This window comes from Lutra lutra, chromosome X, assembly GCF_902655055.1.
Source record: "Lutra lutra chromosome X, mLutLut1.2, whole genome shotgun sequence".
In the NCBI taxonomy this organism is placed as follows: Eukaryota; Metazoa; Chordata; class Mammalia; order Carnivora; family Mustelidae; genus Lutra; species Lutra lutra.
Window position 1 is genome coordinate 68,992,416 of NC_062296.1, and position 24,936 is coordinate 69,017,351.

At 38.2% G+C, this 24,936-nt stretch overlaps 1 long non-coding RNA gene across 1 annotated transcript in view; it reads right to left on the reverse strand.

The window, feature by feature from the left end:
* Positions 1-514: 514 nt before the first annotated feature.
* LOC125092296 (uncharacterized) overlaps positions 515-24,936 on the reverse strand; it is a 124,238-nt gene continuing 99,816 nt past the window's right edge. The window contains exon 3 of the long non-coding RNA XR_007124864.1: positions 515-1,553. This is a non-coding gene — a long non-coding RNA (uncharacterized LOC125092296). The remainder of the gene's footprint in view (positions 1,554-24,936) is intronic.

Sequence of the window (24,936 nt, forward strand, 5' to 3'; positions counted from 1 at the left end):
GAAGATTCTGAAAATATGACCCCCACAAAATGGTGCTCACAATTTTGACTGTCATACATTTTGATACCCAAGACCTTAATGAAGCCACAGTGAAGGTATCATTTGATGAATGCTGAAGGTTTTAGATTTCTTCAAGATTAGTGAAACAAAAGGCAGGTGGCCATTTCTATATTAATTGACAGTACAAAATACCTTCCATCTCTGTCTAGTTTTGCTGCTCTCTAATGCTATTTTCACAAAATTTGCAGGTGACACTTGCATGAACAAGTTTTATTTTTATTGTCAGATATTTTATGTGCCTGTCCAGATGCAATTATAAGCTGAAAACCCCCAATTATAAACCATGTATCATGCCTCAAATAACCATTTCCTAAAATGTTATAAAATAATTCTCAATTCTTGATTGGGGCTTCTGAATTTGAGTCTGTGGAGTAAATCTCACTAAAATTGAAGGCATACAATAACAAATGGAGAAACATTTAAATTAGTGGGTGGAAGGTGAGTGAAATTAGTATTTCCAAACTGGACCCGCAATTCATCAGCTGTCATTTTCTACTGTGCTGATGAAGAAATCTATTTGATTTAAGATGAGATGAACATACAATGTTATGCAAGGGTTCCACTCATTTTTTTTCAAGGGCTTATGTTAAAAAGGATCTACCAGGGAAAGTGGAAAAACCGCCTCTCAGTTTGTCTCCATACACAGCATCATTGTGTTACTGTCTACCTCCAATAAGCTAGTCCGTGAATAATAGCAGTTTCTACCCACAGTCTTGCCTGGTCAGGCAGAAGCAGTATTCTGTTTATCAGTGACGGCACAGCATTAAATGGTGATTTTATTATGTGTGAACGTGCTCCAACCAGTGACAGACCTTTGATTTAGAAGTCTGAGTTGTGGGCTCCTGCTTCTTCCGGCTGCATAGCTTTCAGCTCCAGGGGATAAGATACTGATCTGTGCCACTATCTCAAGCCAACAATCCAACACAGTGTGGCTGCAAAGCGCCCACAGTGCCTCGATGAGATAAGAGCATTGTTTCTCCTGTGCACAGGGTCTACTGTGGTCTTCAGAGACTTTGGCACGTTTGTGTTCGTCAGAGGCTAGCAGAGTTGGGGTGGGGTCCCAGATAAAGAAGAACCTTGGAATCAGATTTATAGGACTCTTAGGTTATATTTAAGCTCTGAAGAGGAAGTACTGTTGACATATTTGTCTTTCCTATCTTCTGACACAGACTGAGCTTACAGAAGGCATTTAGGATATTCTTGCTGACTTGTTTCATTGTGGACTCTTGGCAGTGTAATGGTATACAAATAGAAAGCATATGAGGTCATGACTGGTATATATGCTGAGACTGGCTTCTGGTTGCTGGAAATAATCATGGATGAGAGGGAGAATGAAGGTACAGAGAGGTATGTGTGTGTGTCGGGGGATCCCTTCTCACCTATGTTTCAGGAGCACATACTGCTGCCAGTTTCAAGACTGCATGAAAAGCAAGTCTAGAACATTTAATCCATTCCACATGTTAATCGCTCCCATCTTTGGATAGGCCAAAATTCTGTAATAGAGAAATTAAGATTTCAAATTGTGTAGCATCTGAATGCAAAGTGTAAAAGAAAAATTATTTATCTTGTCAGGGTAGTATTTTGGAACTAAAACAGACCTCTAACATCATTTATTCAAACTCCTTTATGAATAAGAAGACTAAGGCTCAAACTGGAGAAATAACTTCCTCAAATATCCAGTAAGGATCAAGGACTCTCGACTTTTTGTTCAGTGATCCTTGTACATCGCGAGGCTGCCTTACACGCTATTGGGTCACTTACCCATTTCCAACTTCATGTTACACATCAGTGAACGCACCAAAGCAGCAAGGATGGGAAATGTTTTTCTGCCATTCGCTGGGTACACGTAGGTAATTTCTCCTAAGCCCTGTGATTTAGGAAGCTACTTCTAACAGTTGATTTTTAATCACTTGTCGATTTTATAATCAGCTTTTATAATCATTTATTTATTGGTAAATTTAGCTTTTAGACATTTCAGTGGTGACTAGTTATTCTTTCATTTTTATCAGTATTAGATCTGTCTATAACACAGAGTTTTTAAAAAATGGCCTATTACTTCCTTTTGTCTAAAAAAGCATCCAGGATAATTTATACTCCTGTAAACACAGGATCCTTGTGTTGGGGCGACAGTATAGGCAACATTTAATGAGATTATGCTTACCAAAATATGAAAGGAAGGCCAAAGTTGGGCTTTGTGTCTGGAAGTAACAGTTGCTCAAAACTAATACAGTTATTATTTTTGATACTATTATCATGAGTTTAGACTTCTCACCCTCAATTTTCCTATTCTTCATACTTTTCAAATCTTGTTTCTATTATTTCCATTTTTTTAACATATCATCCAATAGTCATTGGTGACCATCACCCTGTGCCTATGAAATTAGGAAACCAGCTCAACAAAATAATGAAAGCACATTTAACTACCATGAAAAATAGATGAAAACAACTCCTCATAAGTTTATATAGTTAAAAGCGGCAACTACAGCTGCTTGCTAGTTCCCATAATAGGATGTTCAGGTTTGCATGGTGTTAGCACCTACCAAACCATGCCCTCCAATTTCATACTGCTTCTAAAATACAATAAAACAAAATGAAAGATAATCCCTTTCTTGGCTTAATGGTTATTTTCTTCTGTAAATGGACTAGACGTTTTTGTTTTTACTAATGAGAGATAATAGTTGTCTTTGAATAATCAGAAAACAGGAATATTAATATTTAAAAATATACTTTTAAACATGAATAAGGTATTGAGTTTAAGATGAGTAAGAAAATACACACTTTGGGTCACAACTTAGGATCTGTGTTATGCATTTTCTGAAAAATGTCTACATAATATTTTAACATATTTGGACAAGTCAAATTGTATATAAAGATGGTTTTCTTGACTCAATAATGGCACAAACACATTAACTATGTACTCCTGTACAGTGATAACATGAAAGACTCTTGGTAATATAAATAAAACTCTATTCAACATTCTCCTAGTGAATCACTATCCTAATCCTAATGCCAGGATAGATTCAACAAAGCTTATCTAATTTATATTATATATTACTATGATAGCAGCCTAAGAGTTTCTCAGTTGCCAAATTATACTTGACTTATATTGCTCTCTTAGGCAACTGAAACTAAGGGGAGTTTGTTTGTTTTGCTGGTTGGTTGGGTTGGGTGTTTGCACTTCCATTTTAAGGTAATTCTTCCTTATTGTACAAGAGATCCTTTGAACATGATTGCTAAATTTTATCATCCAAACTATTAGTTATACCCTAAGCTCTAGTAATCTGTGTATAAGAAACTCATGCATGCTCTTTGTCTTTATTCAATTCCCTCTCCACCCCCCTTAGGTCCCCCCCCAACCAAACACACACATACACTCCCTCCACACACAGTGGTTGCCTATTTTCCTGTTAGCACTCATTGGAAATATTCAACAAAAATTTATTTTTTCCCCATGCTACATTTTCTATGTTTTCTATTTTTTTTTCTTAATACACTAAGACCTTTACTTCCAAAACCAAATTAACAACTCACAACAACCTTCTGAGGGATCTATCCTTTTTTTTCTTTCTTAATTCTCCCATCCAAGTACTAACCAGGCCCAACCCTGCTTAGCTTCCGAGATCAGACGAGATCGGGCGCGTTCAGGGTGGTATGGCCGTAGACTTTTTTCTTTCTTAATTCTTTTGGTTCTGTTCTTTTCTTCTATTTCCAGTATAATTAACATACAGTGTTATATTAGTTTCAGGTATATAACATAGGCATTCAAATATTCTATACATTACTCAGTGCTCATCACAATAAGTATACTCTTAAATCCCTGCACCTGTTTTACCCACCCCGCCAACCTCTTCTAGTAAGCACCAGTTTTCCTCTATGGTTAAGAATCTGTTTTCTTGTCTCCTTTTTTGGTTCTTAAATTCCACATATAAATGAAATCATATGTTACTTACTATGACTGACTTAGTTCCTTTAGCATAATATACTTCAGCTCCATCCATATTTCAAGTGGCAAGATTTCATTCTTTATGTCTGAGCAATACTGTAAGCTATATATACATCACATCTTTATCCATTCATCTATCACTGGACAGTTGGGTTGCTTGCATATTCTGGCTCTTGTAAATCATTCTGCAATATTCTTTGGGTAAATACCCAGTATTGGGAGTTACTGGATCCTATGGTATTCTATTTTTAATTTTTTGAGGAACCTCCATACTCTTATCCAGAGTGGCTGCACCAGCTTGCATTCCCACCACCAGTGCACAGGAGTCCCCCTCTCTCCACATCCTTGCCAATACCTGTTGTTTCTTCTGTTGTTGATTTTAGCCATTGCATTTCCCTGATAATTAGTGATGTTGAGCATCTTTTCATGTGTCTGTTGGCCATGTGTATGTCTTCTTTGGAGAAAGAAGATATCTTTATCATATCTTTTGCTCATTCTTTAAATTTTTAAATTTTTTATTAACATATAATGCATTATGTTTCAGGGGTACAGATCTCAGATTCATCAGTCTTAGACAATTCACAGCACTCACCATAGCACATACCCTCCCCAGTTTCCATTACCCAGCCACCCCATCCCACCCACCCCCTTCCCCTCCAGCAACCCTTAGTTTGTTTCCTAAGATTAAGAGTCTCTTATGGTTTGTCTCCCTCTCTGGTTTTGTCTTGTTTCATTTTTCCCTCCCTTCCCCTATGATCCTCTGTCTTGTTTCTCAAATTCCTCATATCAATGATAATTGCCTTTCTCTGACTTATTTCACTTATCTTAATACCCTCTAATTCCATCCACGTTGCTGCAAATGGCAAGATTTGGGGGGTTTTTTGATGGCTGGATACTATTCCACTGTGTGTGTGTGTGTGTGTGTGTATGTACATATATACATATGTGTATATGTATATAGATGTCCATCCACAGATGAATGGATAAAGTGTGTGTGTATGTACGTATATACATATACATATATATGTATATATATACACGTGTATACATGTATATATATGTATATACGTATACATATACATGTATACACGTGTATATATATACATATGTGTATATATATGTATATATGTACATATGTATATGTATATACGTATACATATACATGTATACACATGTATATATATACATATATATGTATATGTATATACGTACATACACACACACCACTTTATCCATTCATCTGGGAATGGACATCTAGGCTCTTTCCATAGTTCAGCTATTGTGGACATTGCTGCTATAAACATTCAGGTGCACATGCCCCTTTGGATCACTACATTTGTATCTTTAGGGTAAATATCCAGTAATGCAATTGCTGGGTCATAGGGTAGTTCTATTTTCAACATTTTGAGGAACCTTCATGCTGCTTTCCAGAGTGGTTGCACCAGCTTGCATTCCCACCAACAGTGTAGGAGGGTTCCCCTTTCTCCACATCCTCACCAGCATCTGTCATTTCTTGACTTGTTCATTTTAGCCATTCTGACTGGTGTGAGGTGATATCTCATTGTGGTTTTGATTTGTATTTCCCTGATGCCTAGTGATGTGGAGCACTTTTTCATGTGTCTGTTGGCCATCTGGATGTCTTCTTTGCAGAAATGTCTGTTCATGTCCTCTGCCCATTTCTTTACTGGATTGATTGTTCTTTGTGTGTTGAGTTTGAGAAGTTCTTTATAGATTTTGGATACTAGCCCTTTATCTGATATGTCATTTGCAAATACCTGCTCCCATTCTGTCAGTTGTCTTTTGGTTTTGTTGACTGTTTCCTTTGCTGTGCAAAAGCTTTTGATCTTGATGTCCCAGTAGTTTATTTTTGCCCTTGCTTCCCTTGCCTTTGGCAATGTTCCTAGGAAGATGTTGCTGCTGCTGAGGTCAAAGAGGTTGCTGCCTGTGTTCTCCTCAAGGATTTTGATGGATTCCTGTCTCACATTGAGGTCTTTCATCCGTTTTGAGTCTATATTTGTATGTGGTGTAAGGAAATCATCCAGTTTCATTCTTCTGCATGTGGCTGTCCAATTATCCCAACACCATTTGTTGAAGAGAGATTGTCTTTTTTCCATTGGACATTCTTTCCTACTTTGTGGAAGATTAGTTGACTATAGAGGTGAGGGTCCATTTCTGGGATATCTATTCTGTTCCATGGATCTATGTGTCTGTTTTTGTGCCAATACCATACTGTGTTGATGATTACAGGTTTGTAATGGAGCTTGAAGTCTGGAATTGTGATGCCACCAACTTAGGATTTCTTTTTCAACCTTCCTCTAGCTATTCAGGGTCTTTTCTGGTTCCATATAAATTTTAGGATTATTCATTCCACTTCTTTGATGGTATATTGATGGGGATTGCATTACATGTGTGGATTGCTCTAGGTAGCAGAGACATTTTCACAATATTTGTTCTTCCAATCCATGAGCATAGAAAGTTTTTACATTTCTTTGTGTCTTCTTCAATTTCTTTCATGAGTACTCTACAGTTTTCTAGTACAGATTCTGTGCCTCTTTGGTATCTTACGGTATCTTTGAGCAAGGACCCCACATCTTATGGTTTTGGGGTACAATTGTAAATGGAATCGACTCCTGAATTTCTCTTTCTTCTTTTTGTTGGTGAATACAAATGCAACCAATTTCTGTGCATTGATTTTATATCCTGATACTTTACTGAATTTCTGTATGAGTTCTAGCAGTTTTGGAGTGCAGTCTTTTAGGTTTTCCACATAAAGTATCAGATTATCTCCAAAGAGTGAGAGTTTGACTTTTTCTTTGCCAATTCGGATACCTTTTATTTCTTTTTGTTGTCTGATTGTTGAGGCTAGGACTTCTAGAACTACGTTGAATATCAGTGGTGATAGTGGACAGCCTTGCCATGTTCCTGACCTTAGGGGGAAATCTCTCAGTTTTTCCCCATTGGGAATGATATTTGATGTGGGTTTTTCATAGTTGGATTTTATGATATTGAGGTATGTACCCTCTATCCCTACACATTGAAAAGTTTTGGTCAAGAAAGGATGCTGGACTGTGTCAAATGCTTTTTCAGCATCTATCAAGAGTATCATATGGTTCTTGTTCTTTCTTTTATTAATGTATTGTATCACACTGATTGATTTTTGGATGTTGAACCAGCCTTGCAGCCCAGGAATAAATTCTACTTGGTCTTGGTGAATAATCCTTTTAAGGTACTGTTGGATCCTATTGGTTAGTACTTTGGTGAGAATTTTTGCATCCATGTTCATCAGGGATATTGCTCTGTAATCCTTTTTTTGATGGGGTCTTTGTCTGGTTTTGGGATCAAGGTAATGCTGGCTTCATTAAATGAGTTTGGAAGTTTTCCTTCCATTTCTATTTTTGGAACAGTTTCAGGAGAATAGGTATTAATTTGTCTTTAAATGTTTGGTAGAATTCCCCTGGGAAGGCGTCGGGCCCTGGGCTCTTGTTTGTTGGGAGATTTTTGTTGACTGCTTCAATCTCCTTACTGGTTATAGGTCTGTTCTGTTTCTTCCTGGTTGTTTTGGTAGTTTATACATCTCTAGGAATGCATCCATTTCTTTCAGATTGTCTAATTTGCTGGCGTATCGTTGCTCATTGTATTTCTTTGGTGTTGGTTGTGATCTTCTTCTTTCATTCATGATTTTGTTTATTTGGGTCCGTTCTCTTTTCTTTTTGATAAGTCTGGCCAGGGGTTTATTGATCTTATTCTTTCAAAGAACCAGCTCCTAGTTTCGTTGATTTGTTCTACTTCATTGTTTCTATTTCATTGATTTCTCCTCTGATCCTTTTTATTTCTCTTCTCCTGCTGGGTTTAGGCTTTCTTTGTGGTTCTTTCTCCAGCTCCCTTAGGTGTAGGGTTAGGTTGTGTACTTGAGACCTTTCTTGTTTCTTGAGAAAGTCTTGTATTGCTATATACCTTCCTATATAATATTGCTATGTATGTTCCCTTTCCTTTGACTATAACAATAAAATTTTTAAAAAGATTTTTAAAAGGTATTGATAAAATAAGTTAAAATAGGAAAGAGGAAAAATTTGAAAAAAAAAATTTAAAAAATTTAACTTTGAAAGACTGAAAAGTCATGGGAAAATAGCCATGAATTCTATATGCTGAATTCCCCTAGCTCTGAAGTTTTGCATTTCTCATCGATCTGTACACCTGGTCTTAGCTGGATGTTCTTGCTGATCTTCTGGGGGAGGGGTCTGCTGCAGTGATTCTCAACTGTCTTTGCCAGAGGCAGAACTGCACCACCCTTGCCAGGGGCCAGGCTATACTATCTGGTTTGGCTCTTGGTAGCTTTTGTTCCCTGAACGCTTCCCGTATAGCTTTGGAGGATGAGAATGAAGATGGTGGCCTCCCAAGCTCTACACCGGAGGAATGGAGAGCTCAGGAGCCCCTTCTTCAGTGAGTCCTCAGAGAAAAGCAATCTATCATGCATCTCTCCCCGGTCTCCAGCCACTATCCAGCTATGCTCACTGGCCTGTGACTGAGCATTTCTCTCTCTCGCACATGGCCCCATTTGGAGTCTCCAAACCCAGCAGATTCTTGCAGTGCTCTCCCATGCTGATCCTCCCGGTGGAGGAGGGGGGGGGGTCTCCCCAGATCTGCCACTTATGGGGTCCCTGCTCAAAGAGTAGTGGCCCAACTTTGCTTCAAATCATGGTTTATGGCCACCCTGAGCTGAAATCCCACTCCTTGGGTCCGTTTTTGCAGCTGGCTTCCGTGCTTTGATATCTGGGAGCTCTGCCACACTCAGGTACCCCCCAGTGTTTCCGTGACCCTGAGAGTCCTGAGACCACACTGACCCAGCAAGGATTCCACCCCTCACTTAGCCACTGGAGCACTCCATGGATTGGACTTCTAAACATTCTGATACTGTGCTCCACAGTATTCTCTTACTTGCTGGTAGCCAGCTGATAGAGGCTCCCTCCCTCTGTGGTCTGTCTTCTTTTTGCCTCAGATTCACTTCTCTGCACATCCTACCTTCCAGAAAGTGGTCACTTTTCTGTTCTTAGAATTGCTGCTATTCTTTTCCTCAATCTCCTGTTGAGCTTGTAGGTATTCAGAATGGTTTGATAACTAACTAGCTGAATTCCTGGGACCTGACGAAATTTAGGTCTCCTGCTCCTCCTCTCTTTTTTGCTCATTTTTAATCAGATTATTTGGTTATTTAGTATTCAGTTGTACAGGTTTCTTATGATTTTTTGATATATTTGCAAATATCATCTCCCATTCAGTGGGCTTTTTTTGTTGTTGTTGATGGCTTCCTTTGCTATGTAAAAGCTTTCTATTGTGGTATGGTCCCTGTGTTAAAGAGATTCTGGTCTATGATTTCTTCTAGGAATTTTATGGTTTCAGGTCTCTAATGCATTCTGAGTTTATTTTTGTGTATGTTGTAAGAAAGTGTTCTAGTTTCATTCTTTTGCATATAGCTGTCCAGTTGCTAATTTTTCAAACCTTAAAATGCACTAAGAGTATCAGAAAGTTGAGCACATTTTAAAAAGTAGATTTGTGAGGAGATTTCTTTGGAGTAAGCCGTTGTCATGCTGTAGTCTTGCCCACTGCCTCTCTACTAATTCAAAGTGTGGATGGCTGGATCCTACCTCCAGCTTAAAGAGAGGGTTTTACTCAACACACACAAAATAGATAATCATATCAAAAAATGGGCAGAAGATATGAACAGACACTTCTCCAATGAAGACATACAAATGGCTATCAGACACATGAAAAAATGTTCACCATCACTAGCCATCAGGGAGATTCAAATTAAAACCACATTGAGATACCACCTTACACCAGTTAGAATGGCCAAAATTAGCAAGACAGGAAACAACATGTGTTGGAGAGGATGTGGAGAAAGGCGAACCCTCTTACACTGTTGGTGGGAAGGCAAGTTGGTGCAGCCACTTTGGAGAACAGTGTGGAGATTCCTCAAGAAATTAAAAATAGAACTTCCTTATGACCCTGCCATTGCACTACTGGGTATTTACCCCAAAGATACAGATATAGTGAAAAGAAGGGCCATCTATACCCCAATGTTTATAGCAGCAATGGCCACGGTCGCCAAACTGTGGAAAGAACCAAGATGCCCTTCAGTGGATGAATGGATAAGGAAGATGTGGTCCATATACACTGTGGAGTATTATGCCTCCATCAGAAAGGATGAATACCCAACTTTTGTAGCAACATGGACGGGACTGGAAGAGATTATGCTGAGTGAAATAAGTCAAGCAGAGAGAGTCAATTATCATATGGTTTCACTTATTTGTGGAGCATAACAAATGGCATGAAGGACATGGGGAGTTAGGAGAAGGGAGTTGGGGGAAATTGGAAGGGGAGGTGAACAATGAGAGACTATGGACTCTGAAGAACAATCTGAAGGGTTTGAAGAGGTGGGGGGATGTGAGGTTGGAGGAAACCAGGTGGTGGGTATTAGAGAGGGCACGGATTGCATGGAGCACTGGGTGTGGTACAAAAAACAATGAATACTGTTATGCTGAAAATAAATTTTAAAAAATGATTTAAAAAAATAAAGTAATAGTTCTCTGCAAAAAAAAAAAAAAAAAGAGAGGGTTTTAAGGGAGTGAAGATCCTCATATATGTTCCTTGAGGTTGTCAAGTGATAGTGGACTACAGTATCACCATTGGGTAGGAAACCATGAAGAAAAGACAGGAACACAAGTTAGGATTTCTTTTTCAACATTCCTCTAGCTACTCAGGGTCTTTTCTGGTTCCATATAAATTTCAAGTTCTGGTGGCAAAGCAAGGGAAAAGTGACTATCCTGGACTCAGCCTGTACTCTAAGAGTTTGACAAGGGAAAGAAGGTGTGAATATTTTCCATGATCCATAAGCAAGAACTGGAGCTATCTTGATTTTTGTTCAAGAATTCCAACTGAGAGACTAAGAGACTGACAAATGTGGATTCCAAGAGTCCAAGAGAAACATCTGTTGCCTACTCAGAGCTAAATCTATTAGACCCATTGCAGTAATGGAGAACACCTGTGGATCAAGCAAGGCTAAGTTTATTAGACTCATCATAAAATTCAAGAAAGTCTTAGTCTTATCTCAGAAGAGAAGTTAGAAGAGAATATTTATAGGAGTTTAGAGTTTGGGTTTGGTGACTTTAAGGTTGTCCTTGTGAAGTGGGGAACTTTAAGACTGGGCATAGTTTATAATGTGAAAGTTCTGGATTATCTTAGTTGAGTCACAGTTTTATATTTCAGGAGAAACCATTCCCTATGTGAAATAGGTCATTTTTTTCTTCTTTTCAGTATGTGGCCCTTTATAGCCATGTTGTCAAGGGCTAGAGGTAGGTGGGAATAGGAAGTCACTGATAATAGGCCTGTATGGGTTTCCTTTTGGAACATTCCATTTCCATAAATGTTCTGAAATTAGATTGTGGTGACATTTGGACAACTGTATGAATAAGGTAAAAAGTCACAGAAATAACACTAACAGGGTGAACTTTATAATAAGTGACAGATCAAATATGAATGTGTTTGTGTCTTTAAATATTTGTGAGGATAGTCACTGGTCAATTCTGAGAATACCAGCATGATGCCTTTTTTTTTTTTTTTAAAGCACAGGTCTAATTTCAACTATACTTTTTTGTGCTTTGTCAGGAGTTAACCAGCAAACCTCTATGGGAGAACAAAAGATTTTTGTGGAAGGCATTCAAATTCTACTAAAACTCTTCATATGGGAGATTTTTAAACTAATTTAGAAAATAAAAGTCTAGTTTTTATAGTAACCATACCTCAGAGTTTCCATATGTGACACACACTTTTTCCAGCAAAAATTCTACCCAGAAATGGGGGGGAAGCCCCCTCAACTTTTTATATAATATTCTCTACATAGCATGAGTTATTTTCAAGACTACTGCCTCACTCTTTAAAAAAAAAAAAAAACACTTAAGTGACAGATTACATGTGACTCTGTGTGTCTTTAAATGTCTGCAAGGTACCAATTACTAACTATCAATGGTTGTCCCTGAAAAGGTGAGCAAATTAACTTAGGCCACTTTGTGAAAGAAAAAGTATCTAGTTTCAACTACTTTTTTGTGCTTTATCAAGAGTTTACCAGTAAGTCTTAGTGGGTGGCGGGGTGGGGGAGGTATTATGCTCATACCCCATTCCAATCAACTGTCTTGTGAAGAGTCTTCCATTTTAGATGGTCAAGTCACATACCTGAGCACATTTAAACCATACTACATTGTAGTAGATTGAGAGCAAAGGAACCAGTGCAGGTTTTCCTCAAGATGCCGTATAACACTAGAACATCTGGTAGTCAAACCAAGTGTGAACGTTATATCTCAACTGTTAGCAAACCTCAATCATTGTTTCCATTTTTAGATACAAGACTGTTACTGGAAGGTCTAATATTTTCCTTCAGCAGACCACAGGGTCACCTTGAACACCCCTAAAATGTATGTTCTGAACTTTGGAGATAATGGACCTAGAGCAAGCCTCGGTATAAAGCAGAGAAACTAAGGAGGTCAACACCATCAGCCCGCCAGATCTCTGGTGCCAGACCTCTTCCTTTCCCCAGCATTCATATTCTCAAGAACTACCTCTGCCACTATTATGCACCTCACTACAGTGTCCTGGTGCTGACAATGAAGATACCCCACTTCTATATAAGGAATCCTATCAATGTCCAAGGCTGGCTGATGTGTCCACACTGCAACACTGGTTTTCCTCAGCAGAAAGGCAGCAACTCTTAACAGACTAAACAAGATCATATGAAATGACAACAACGGGCACAACCAGGACAATATCTCTGAAGGTTTCACAATTATGTATTTTACAAATTGCATTAATCTCACAAGTGATTAAAGGGGGGGAACTGACCTCTGTGGAGCTCCCCATTCAAAGCCACCCAGCACAAGGGTGCTTTCTTAGTGGTTACTGGGTTTTGACACTCTTAACACTAATGAGAATGAAAAGGCAGACAGTGAGCTGTTCCTGGACTACTTTTACTATGCCAATCAGCAGTGTTTAATGTATGCACTAAGAAAATGAACTTTACACCCCAGGGCTACATATGCATTCATACCAACTTGCACATCTTGAGATCACTCTGTTATTTTATTATCCTGATCATTGAGTTTCTCATAATGGAGTTTTTCCAGAGGAAATTTTTTTTAAAGATTTTTATTTATTTGACAGAGAGAGATCACAAGTAGACAGAGAGGCAGGCAGAGAGAGAGGGAAGCAGGCTCCCTGTTGAGCAGAGAGCCTGATGCGGGACCCGATCCCAGGACCCTGAGATCATGACCTGAGCTGAAAGCAGCGGCTTAACCCACTGAGCCACCCAGGCGCCCTTTCCAGAGGAATTTTTTAACTGCTTTACTCCACTTTTACAAGTGAGATCCTGCCTCTTCAAGAGATTATATATACACACACATATATATATGCACACGTGTGTGTGCGTGTATCACCCTCAACTGATAAATGCGGCAGAGTGTGGTTTCTCAGCCTCAGTGATATTACTGACGTCTAGAGCCAGATACTTTTTGTTTTGAGGTTCTTTCCTGAATATTGTAGAATGTATCCCTGGTAGCAGTATATATACCTATCCTCTACCCTTTTGCTGCCGCCTGCGCACACCCTCCACAGGTGTGACAACCAAAATGCCAAATGTCTCAGGGGGAGCAAATTGCTCCCATTTGAGAACCACTGATGCAGAGCTGTAGAGCTCTGGATCATGAATACATAAGCCACCAAAAGAAAGGAAAAATAAATGCTGCATAAAATAGTAATTATCATTTTTTACTTATTTTTGCTACATAAATACTTCCTTGACAGATGTGAAATTAACGTTGGTTGTGGGTATATTCTGAAATTTATTTTCAAGGCTATATTAAGCATTTTTTACCAATGATTCACCTTGGATCAGCTTCTTCTCTCTTTCACCTCTTCACTTCTAAAGTCTTTATAATGGGGATGATTTGTTGTACCCTTTATTTGTCACAGAGAAATTACCAAGGGAACAGAGCCTCCTAGAGTAGTGAGCCTCGGGACTTTAATGTACGTGAACATCACCTGGAAAGCTTGTTAAACGTCCTGTTCTGATTCTCAGAGTGTGGGGTGAGATTCAAGATTCTTCATTTATAACAACTCCCAAGTAATGGTCCTGGGAGCACCCTAACCTTTGCAGAATGTTAGGATACTAGCAGTAGAATTGGGCACAGATAGAATCAGCTATTGCTCCTGCCTCCCATGAAAGCAATTTCCTCTGCTGCTTTTAAAGAACAATTTCTAACTCGCTTCCATTCTATCCATTGAAAAAAATGCACTGGTACCGAAAGGGATAAAAGAGACATTAATTCCTACTCTTGGATGCACATTAGAATCATCTGGGTCTTCTGAAATTCCTACTGTCCTGACCAATTAAAACAGAATCTCAGGTGTGGGACTTGCATATCTGTTTTAAAGCTCTGCAGAGATTCTCATTAACAAAAGAAAGGACCAGAACCATATGATCATTTCAATAGATGCAGAAAAAGCATTTGACAAAGTACAACATTCATTTATGATAAAAACCCTCAACAAAGTAGGTTTAGAGGGAATGCACCTCAACATAATAAAGGCCATCTATGAAAAACCCACAGGTCAAATCATCCTCAATGAGAGCTTTTCCTCTAAGGTCAGGATGTCCACTCTCACCACTTTTATTCAACATAGTACTGCAAATTCTAGCTATAAGAAATCAGACAAGAAAAAGAAATAAAAGGCATCCAAATTGTCAAAAAGGAAGTCAAACTTTCACTATTTGCAGATACATGATAGAATACACAGAAATCCATAAAGAATCCACCAAAAACTACTAGAACAGAAAAATGAACTCAGTAACATCACAGGATGCAAAATTAATATACAGAAATCTGTTGCCTTTCTATACACCAATAATGAAGCAGTAGAAAGAGAAATTAAGAAAACAATCCCATTTACAAATGCAATAAAAATAATAAGATACCTAGGAATGTGTCTTACCAAAGAAGTAAAAGACTTTTACTCTGAATACTATAAAACACTGATGAAAGAAATTGAAGATGATGCAAACAGAGGGAAAGATACTCCGTGCTCGTGGATCGGGAGAATAAATATTGCTGAATGTCAATACTACCCAAAGCAATCTAATTTAATGTGACCCCTATCAAAATACCAACACCATTGTTCAAAGAGCTAAAATAAACAATCCTAAAATGTGTATGGAACCCCAGAAGACCCCAAATACCCAGAGCAATCTTGAAAACAAAGCAAAGCCTGGGGGTATCACAGTTCTGGACTTTAAGTTATATTACAAAGCTGTAGTAATCAAAACAATATGATACCGGCACAAAAATAGACACATAGATCTGTTCAACAGAATAGAAAACCCAAAAATGAACCCATAATTACATGGTCAATTAATCTTTGACAAAGCATGAAAGAATATCTAATGAGAAAAAAAGACTATTTCTTAAACAAATGGTGTTTGGAAAGCTACATGCAAAAAAAGGAAACTGGACCATTTTCTTACATGATACACACAGTAAACTCAAAATGGATTAAAGACCTAAATGGGAGGCCTGAAACCATAAAAATCCTAGAAGAAAACACAGGCAGAAACTTCTTTGACATCAGCCATAGAAATTTCTTTCTAGATAGGTCTCCTGAGTCAAGGGAAACAAAAACTAAACTATCAAGACTACATCAAAATAAAACCTTCTGCCTGGCAAAGGTAACAAGAAAACTAAAAGGCAACCAATAGAATGGGAGAAGCTATTTGCAAATGACATATGTGATAAAGAACTTATAAAACTCAACACCCTAAAAACAAATAATCCAATTAAAAAATGGGCAGAAGACATTTTTCCAAAGAAGACAGATGGTCAACAGCCAACATGAAAAGATGCTCAATGCCACTGATCATCAGGGAAATGCAAATCAAAACCACAATGCCATACCACCTCACCCCGTCAAAATGGCTAAAATCAGCAACAGAAGAAACAACAGGTGTTGGTGAGGATAGGGCGAAAGGGGAACCCTCTTACACTGTTGGTGGGAATGCAAACTGGTGCAGCCACTCTGGAAAACAGTATGGAGGTTCCTCAAAAAGTTAAAAATAGAGCTACCCTATGACCTAGCAATTGTGCTACTAGGTATTCACCCAAAGAATACAAAAACACTAATTCAAAGGGACCCCCCCCACCAGTGTTTATAACCGTATTATCTGCAATAGCCAAATTATTAAACCAGTTCAAGTGTCTAACAATCTATGAATGGATAAAGAAGAGGTATATACATACACACAATGGAATACTACTCAGCCATAAAAAAGAATAAACTCTTACCATTTATAACGACATGGATGGAGCTAGAGAGTACAATGCTAAGCAAAATAATTCAGTCAGAAAAAAAACTAATCCAATATGATTTTACTCCTATATGGAATATAAGAAACAAATGGGTAAAAGGAAAAAAGAGCAGGAGAGACAGATAAATAACCAGACTCTTAATTTTAGAGAACTGATGGTTAACAGAGGGGAGGTGGGATGGGGGGGCGGGGGGGGGGGCAGGGGTGGTGGATGAAACAGGTGATGGGGATTAAGGAGGGCACTTGTGATGAGCACCAGGTGTTATATGAAGTGTTGAATCACTATATTGTACACCTGAAACTGATACAACACTGTATGTTAACTAACTGGAATTAAAATTGAAACTAAAAATAAATACATTTTGGGATCAGTGAATTAGCCCAGTGCTTCTCCCGCTTTAACACACACACAGAGCCACCTTGGGAATCTTGTTAAAACATATAAAAGCTGATTCTGATTCTAAAGTTCCGGGATGAGGACTGAGATTCTGCATGCCTCACATGCTCCCAGGAGATGCCAGTGCTGTTGGTCCTCAGACTACACTTGGTATAACAAGACTCAAGGCAGCCTCCCTGATTCAGAGGGAGTATGAGAATTGAGAAGTCTCTGAGCTGGAAAATAGAAAACAGAACAACCAGGGCACACTCATCCATGTTGTCCAGGTAGGGTCGAAAAGGAGCAAGAATGTGTGTTAAGAATTGGGCAGAATATGAGAAATTAAAACTGAGAAATCGTGGTGAGGGGACTGGAGGAATTCAAAAGGAGCCTGAGGTGCAGATGTGAGACACAGGAGGCAGGAGATGAGAATGGGTCAGCAGAGCAAGAGAGAACAATGGAAGGAACAACAAAGATAAGGGAAATGTAATTTAGCATTTCTGTTCCAGTCCACGTTTTATTCGGTGAACTCACTGCCAGATACCAGCTTTGCTGTGCTCCTTAGCAATCTGTTTTGATGGATATTAAAAGAACACGAGGAGGTAGGAGACGGTCTGATAATTGGGAAGACACAGGTCCAACCTGGGCACAACATACCATCTGCTTACTTAAACACACACTGCTGTTTGTTATGACACATTTGGTAAGTTTTCTTTTGAGGAGTGTCCAAATTGATAAAAGCATTACAGAAGTTGGAAATACAGACCTATAAAACGTAGTCTCAGGGTACCTGTGTGGCTCAGTCGGTTAAGCATCAGCCTTCTGCTCAGGTCATGATCCCAGGGTCCTGGGATTGAGCCCCGCATCAGGCTCCCTGCTTAGTGGAAAGCCTGCTCCTCCCTCAGTGTCCTGCTGCTCCCCCTGCTTGTGCACTCTGTATCTCAAATAAAATCTTTAAAGAAAGCTCAGCCTATAAAATATATATTAATATTAGGGGCGCCTGGGTGGCTCAGTGGCTTAAAGCCTCTGCCTTCGGCTCAGGTCATGATCCCTGGGTCCTGGGATCAAGCGGCATCCAGCTCGCTGCTGAGCAGGGAGCCTGCTTCCCTTCCTCTCTCTCTGCCTGCCTCTCTGCCTGTCAAATAAATAAATAAAATCTTTAAAAATACATATATATACAGATATATATTTCATTATCTTATAAGTTTGTTGGAGCTAGAATAATTTGCAATGTTTTCTATGTCAATATGACAATGTTTTCTATGTATGCATCTGACACAGAAATTTTGAGGATACAGAAATTTTGAGGAGGGATGGGGGTCCTTCATTTTCAGCCATCTTTTGAAAGAATCAAGAAGATTCCTTTTGATGATACTGAGTAAATACGAAGTATCCATGACCACATCCAGAAGGAACTAAGTTCTGTGAAGATCTCTCACCAAGCATCAGGGACTGTCAGAACATCTCATCTACATAACAAGGTCCCCACTTGTAAATAAATACATTGAGACAGACTGTTTAAATGTGGCACTTTGCAGGCACCACAGTTGCCAGCAGCTAATGAATCAGTGTTTTTGGTCCAATGACATAACCAAGAAAAGAAAAAGTAAAATTTTAAACCCAGTATATTTTTAGTCTACTCACTGAATTAGGGAATAACATACTTTCGCTTCTCAACTTTAAAAATATTTTACAATGGTTCTATTTATAAGAGGCTGTGGTTTACTTCAGAGGTAACCTACCATCTTGAAAGCTGAGAAATGAATTTGATTCCAGCTAAGCAACATATGTGATTGCCATAAAATGAAAACCTCTACAAAAAAATTTATAAATAGATACATATATACATATACATACATGTGTATGTATAAAACAACCCAAGACTAATATATACTGTCTGAAATCTATGCCATGGTTAACTTTTAAAAATAATTTTCCCAGTCAGTATATTTATATGCTGGTATCCTTATTATCATTTCTGTCTCCTCTTTGGGCACAGTATCATAAGTGGTTTTGTGATAGAAAAAAATAAATGCAGATGAATCATGATTCTCTAAATGAATCTTAAATCTTATTAAAATAGTTGAGTCATTTGTGTCTCCCTCCCACAGAGGCAATAAAAAAAATCATTTAGTCTAAATACTTTTCAGTTTCTCTGCCAGTTTCTGGGTTTTTTAAACCTGAAAAAACCTTCAGAATGTTTCCATCTAAGGGATTGAGAACCTGTGTCTCTGACCCTAGGTGGGAATGAGGGGGTTGGCATTCTCTTATGTGATGGTTTTAACTTTCTTTTACACAATGGAACATATGGTGTTTGAAGGGAGAAAATAAATTATGACCATACTCATTAAAACAGCTAAAATCCTGAACTTTGATTTTTTCAGTTGCTTATTATAAGCTTTTTTCTTCCTTTACCTATCCATACTTTCCCTGATGACCCATTCTTAACACAAAATTCCCACTTTAACTGATTAATCAAATCCATGACTAAAGATTTTGTATTTTTTGTGTTTTCAGGAATTTCAATTATGTTGATTTGAGGACGATCCTGGAAGGGACCCTTCTGAGATAGATGTGTATGGTAAGTCATTGAAATCAAGACAATAAACATGTTCCCAAACTATGGCCACATGATGACATAGTAACGTTGGCTGTTTAGTGTGGTTTCAATCAGATATTTTTTCACCTAGGGGCATATAAGCCTTAGGCTATTAGTAATTTCGAAGGAGAGAGTGTGAGATCTCTAGCTCCCATGGAGGTTTTAATTACTGAATGTCTCTGGGGCAGAGATAATGAAATTGCCTTCAGAAATTGAATTTTGGTTCTACTTTGTTAATATTATGGATCTAGATTAAGGGCTGAGACGATCTATAAAGTTAAGTTGGAAAATCACCAATAGAATCTTGGGTTTACAAATACATATTTGAGTAACACTGCCTGTGCATACTTAGACAGTTAAGGAGAAATTATAAATGAACCTATGCAATGGAAGGTGGTTTCTTGCCACTCTTCAGGGCTAGTAATTAAACTGAACTGACATGATATTTGACATAAAGGCAGCCACAAGAACCATGCTTACCCTGGTGTGTGTCACCCCTAGGCACACAAATTCAGCAGCGTGAGAGTGCAGGGAGACAAGGCCTACACCATCTATAATGTGAAAATGAATTCATTCCCATAAACACGTACATTTCAGTCTATTCCTTGCCAAAGAGCTAAGAGTAAAAATGAAAATTTGACTTGCTGGGCTTGCTTTGATCCTAAGTTTTCCCTGGAAGTCACATATTTGCTTAACTTTAGCATGACAATGTGTGATAAATGTTTGTCATCAGTTTCACCCTCCCATCACTCAATACAACAGAGTTAAAATTATTGTTGGTAAGGCAACAAAAGGTATGTAATTGGGCAGGACAGTATATCTTAGATGACAAATGATCAGTGCTGATCTGGGAGTCTATATTTCTTTTGAAATTTGTCCTCATGCTGTTCTCCTGTGAACTGGAAGCCTTCTGTCCCTGCAGGGGTTACCCCAGGATGTTTTTAATAGTTTCTGGATGTGTAAATTCTATACTATTCCTAAATGCTATTTAGAGAAATAGTGTTAATTTCTTCCCTAACACTTCACTCTATTCTGTAAAGACCAAGGGTTTCTGAGGCTTCTTCCTTAATGCTATCCTTGACAGGTGGCTCAAATCTTTGAACTACTGAGACTTACCATTTTTTTTCGCATACACAGGTGACTCATACTCCCTGACTCATGGTAAATTGCTTCCCATTTTATATACTGACTTGTTGGAGAGAATATAGTGTTTTCTCTTTGAATACTGAGGTATTCAAAATAGAATAATCTCAACAATAAAACCCTACAATGTTTGAATAATTTTATCTCAAGTCATAAACAATAGTTATAGTGATACTAAATTATTTTACAAAGAGAAAGTGATTTTCTGACTAGTTTTAAGGAAAGACTGATTTTGGCATTGGAGCATATAATCCTGGTATAGAATTCTAAATAAAATCCACCATAAGATATTTAGAAGTGTATGTAGGTTTATATTTTTGGTTTTGGACCAGAAGATAGGTGGGTGGAGATATGTAGGAGCACAGAGAACACACTTTATTATTCATTATGGTTCAGTGGAGAAAAATCACTAAACAAGCTGGGATATGGCCAGCAGAAATAGCAGTAATTCTTTGTGATGAGGATCCAGTGCTGCTTGGAAACTCATATTCCTGGGACTGTGATGTGAAACAGAGAATAAAATTCCAAACATAAAGAAAGTAACCACTTAGCAAGGATTTGTGCTTAAGCAGCACCTTTCTTAGAAGTAACTTACTAATCTTGACTGATGAATATATAACTTATTTTACTGTACTTCTGTCATTTTTCTATAGCTACATAAGCTCTAGGCTTTGCCAGCAAGACAGTTTTTTTCTGAATTTCTAAGGTTTACTATTTACTTATGATGACTGACCATCAAGAAGACATTTTGAATTTCTTGCATCTCAGCACACCACCCATTGAGCTGTGATCCACCCTACAATTGAAGATTCCTTGAATCTCTTGTATTATCTCCCAACACCAATGTTTTTAGACATCATACATGGTTGAAAAGATGCTTTCTTTTAGTCTTAATAAAGAGGAAATCATGTACACATCAGTTTTTACACAATTATAGAACCAAATCTCCAAAATATTGAGTCTTTTGAGTAAGTGTGATAGCACTGGCAAGTTTTGATGGGAATATAGAACACCTACGTTTGAGCCAAGGAATTGTTTAAGTGTTAACTGCGAAACCTGAGAGAATGGAGACCTTATGGTCATTTTTTAACCGAGAAAATCAGCCTCCTCCAAAATATAGATCAGACAGACAATTGTTACTATGTGACAGTATAGGTAGGGACTGTACAGCTTATACAAATTCAGTCATACATTAACAAGATCTATAGTCATCAGCAGAGTCAACAAGGTGGAAGAAGCCAACTAGCCTTAAGGATGAGTAGATAGTAATAGAAGAATGATGAAGATTTAATTCTATACAAGGTAGACAACATGGAAACAGAAGTAAATGTAGGAAAACAATGTTTCATGAGAGCATGGTGAATATTTGAGTCTAGGTGGATCAAAGAGCTCCTGCACCAGAGTAGCAGGAAGAAATTCTCTTTTGGAGAATCTTAGTGGTCCAGTGAAAGAATATGAGTACATTTTATGTATATTTGACTTCTTAAAAAAAAAGTAATAGACACTGTATTTGAGAAAGATAAATCTGGAAGTATAAAAAAAAGCTGAATTGGGGCACCTGGGTGGCTCAGTCAATTAAGCATCCGACACTTGATTTTGTTTCAGGTCATGATCTCAGGTCCTGGAATGGAGCCCTGTGTCGGGCTCTGTCCTTAGCAGGGATTCTCTCTCCCTCTACCCTTCCCACTGCCCATGTGCACTCTCTCTCAAATAATTAAGTAAAATCTTAAAAAAGTATATTGAAATAGCTTCTCCCTGAAATCAGGTTTGCGCTTTGATATTAAAAATGGCAGAGAAAGGACAGCACTGCTGTGAAAGTTTGTGAGAAAGAAAAATTCATCAGGACTTAATGAACTGGTCTTAGAAAGAAGGAGAATAACAAAAGTCAGAACAACAGAACTTCAGACATTTGTGACTTAGAGATCAGAGCATAACAGAATTTATGGAAAAGAAATTGGTTGGTTTTATATCACATGTTGACTTTTAACCAGAGTAACTGTTAGTTTCTTTAAGACAGCAAACTGTCAATTCCAGTAGGAATTTTTTATATTAAAAAGTCTTTAACATAAAGAATATGAATACTTGTTAATTCTTGGTGGTAAAAATAAACAGGTATTCTGTTTTTCTCTGTAATCTTTTTTTTTCATTTTTCAAGATAAAAAAATGAAGGCAGTAAGTGTAAATGAGTGTATTAGAAAAGGAAAGCTCAAGGAGGAATAGGTTAACTTATTCCTAGTTCAGCAAAAGATGGGAATATACGTAGATAAGGGGAAAGTGCCATTTAGTATACGAAAATAAAAAGAAGATGGCAGACAGAAAGCGAAGGGCTAACTGGACAGTATCATAGAGGTTGTTAGATTTCTAGAAATCAGGAGCATTAGCATTGACAGCAAGGTGGGAAACCTCTGGAACGAGGGGGAGGGCTGAAATTTGCGGAGCCATATAGAGGTAATGAAGAGAGGAGGTGATTAGAAAGTGGGTTTTCTAATTACATGGACTCAATCTTGCAAGTACTTTGTAAGATATATTCATTTATTAAGAGTAAGAGATGCTGTGATTAAATTATACCCTTGAGGAGTATCTGAAGAGGGAGAAATGGCTTCTATAATCCTTATAATAGAAATTCAACAAGAGTATTTTTTTTTAATTGTTGAAGAGCAGTGAAGGAGCACTTGGTGTTAGAAAACATTAATTTGTACTGGATTTTCAAAGCAAATGATCATAATTTTCTTCAGATGAACTCTTGACAGGAAAGCTTGGTAACTGGCATGGCAGACCTGGTAGTGCAGAGTGAGAATATTTCTATGTGAGGAAGAAAATGAGAGGCCTGAGTGTTGACAACTGGTAGTTGGCCTTAAGCTATACATTCCTGCTGAACATAATTTCATAGGACATCAACAGTGGGCAAACATGCTCTGTGACAGTATTAAAACAAAACAAAGACCACTCTATGACCATGCTGCACCAGAAATTTTAACAGCCAACAACACAAAAAATAAATCCCTGTGCAACTGCTAAACTGACCAAATATTCCCCTCTCTCTGCTCACTTGAGTGGGTGCCACTTACTGTCCAGTGACAATTCTAGCCCTCCTTAATTCCCGGTTTCTGACAACATGCACTCCCGAACATGACCATCACTTCCTTGGAGCCTCCCTAAAATCTATTAGCATAAGCCCAAATCCTACAATCACCCCCCCCCCAATTCCTTTTTATCGGCATGATCCACTGTTACTCATGGTTTAGTCTCCCTTGTTGTAAAAAAAGTTAACTCCGTTGATTATAGAGTATTTCTAGTGGTCCCTTGCTGGCATTAACATGAGGCACAGAAGTTGGCCTTTCCATCATTAGCACAACTAATCCTAAGTACAAGCTGGGAGGGTACAAGTGAAACGGGAAAGGAACTGATGGATTGAAAGATACGGACAGAACTTACAACAGTGGTGACGAATTGGTTTAGTGTGTGAGAGACTATGGACAGAGAACACACAAGACAGACTTCACTAGAATGAGGACAATTTTTACTGAGAACTTACTATTTATAGCTCCAAGCACAGCTACTTACACTCAGTAGACTGTACTCTGAATGAAGACTAATTTTTATTTTAAAGATGGGTCTTAGAATAAAGTTCTTTAATCTCAAGATGAATAGACCTTTGCACATCAATTCAGACTTACAATGTTATATACACAAGGATGCTATAGTATTTTCTCTCCTCCACTGACATGGTAGGGAAGAAAAAGGAGGATAACTGGCCAAAGAAGTGAGCTGAGAGGATCACTTTCTCTCTACTCTTGCAAGGTCAAGTAACAAATTAAATGAAACCAGTTTATCATCCAGATTATCCCCCTCAACCACCAAGTTGTCAATGGAGAAAAAATAATCACTCAATATTCAATGTGGTTTAAACTTATTCTGATGAAATAATACTGAGGAACATCTTTTATCTTTTTAAAAAATTTTAACTTGTTTATTAGCACATGCATGAGTGGGACAGGGGGAGGGACAGAAGGAGAGGGAGAAGCAGACTCCCCACTAATCAGGAAGCCCAACAAGGGGCTCAATCCCAGGACCCTGAAATCATGACCTGAGCCAAAAGCAGCTGCTTAACCGACTAAGCCACCCAGGCGCCTTGAGGAACAGCTCTTAAAAATGCAGATTATCAGATTTGGACTAAAAGATTTAATCTTTCAGAGAGCATCCCTAAGGAGGCTCCCCTGCTTATCTCCCTAACGTGGTGTCAGGTGTATGGACACAGAAGGGTTTTATTTTTAAGGATCTCCCTAACATGATAAAGATCCAAGGCCCTCAGGTATGATGCCCTCTAGTCCTCTAGTCTTGGGGACAAAATTCCTTATAAACATGGGTGCTAGGTGATCTTGCTGACAGTATGGCTAAAGTCTCTGATTGGTTCAGTT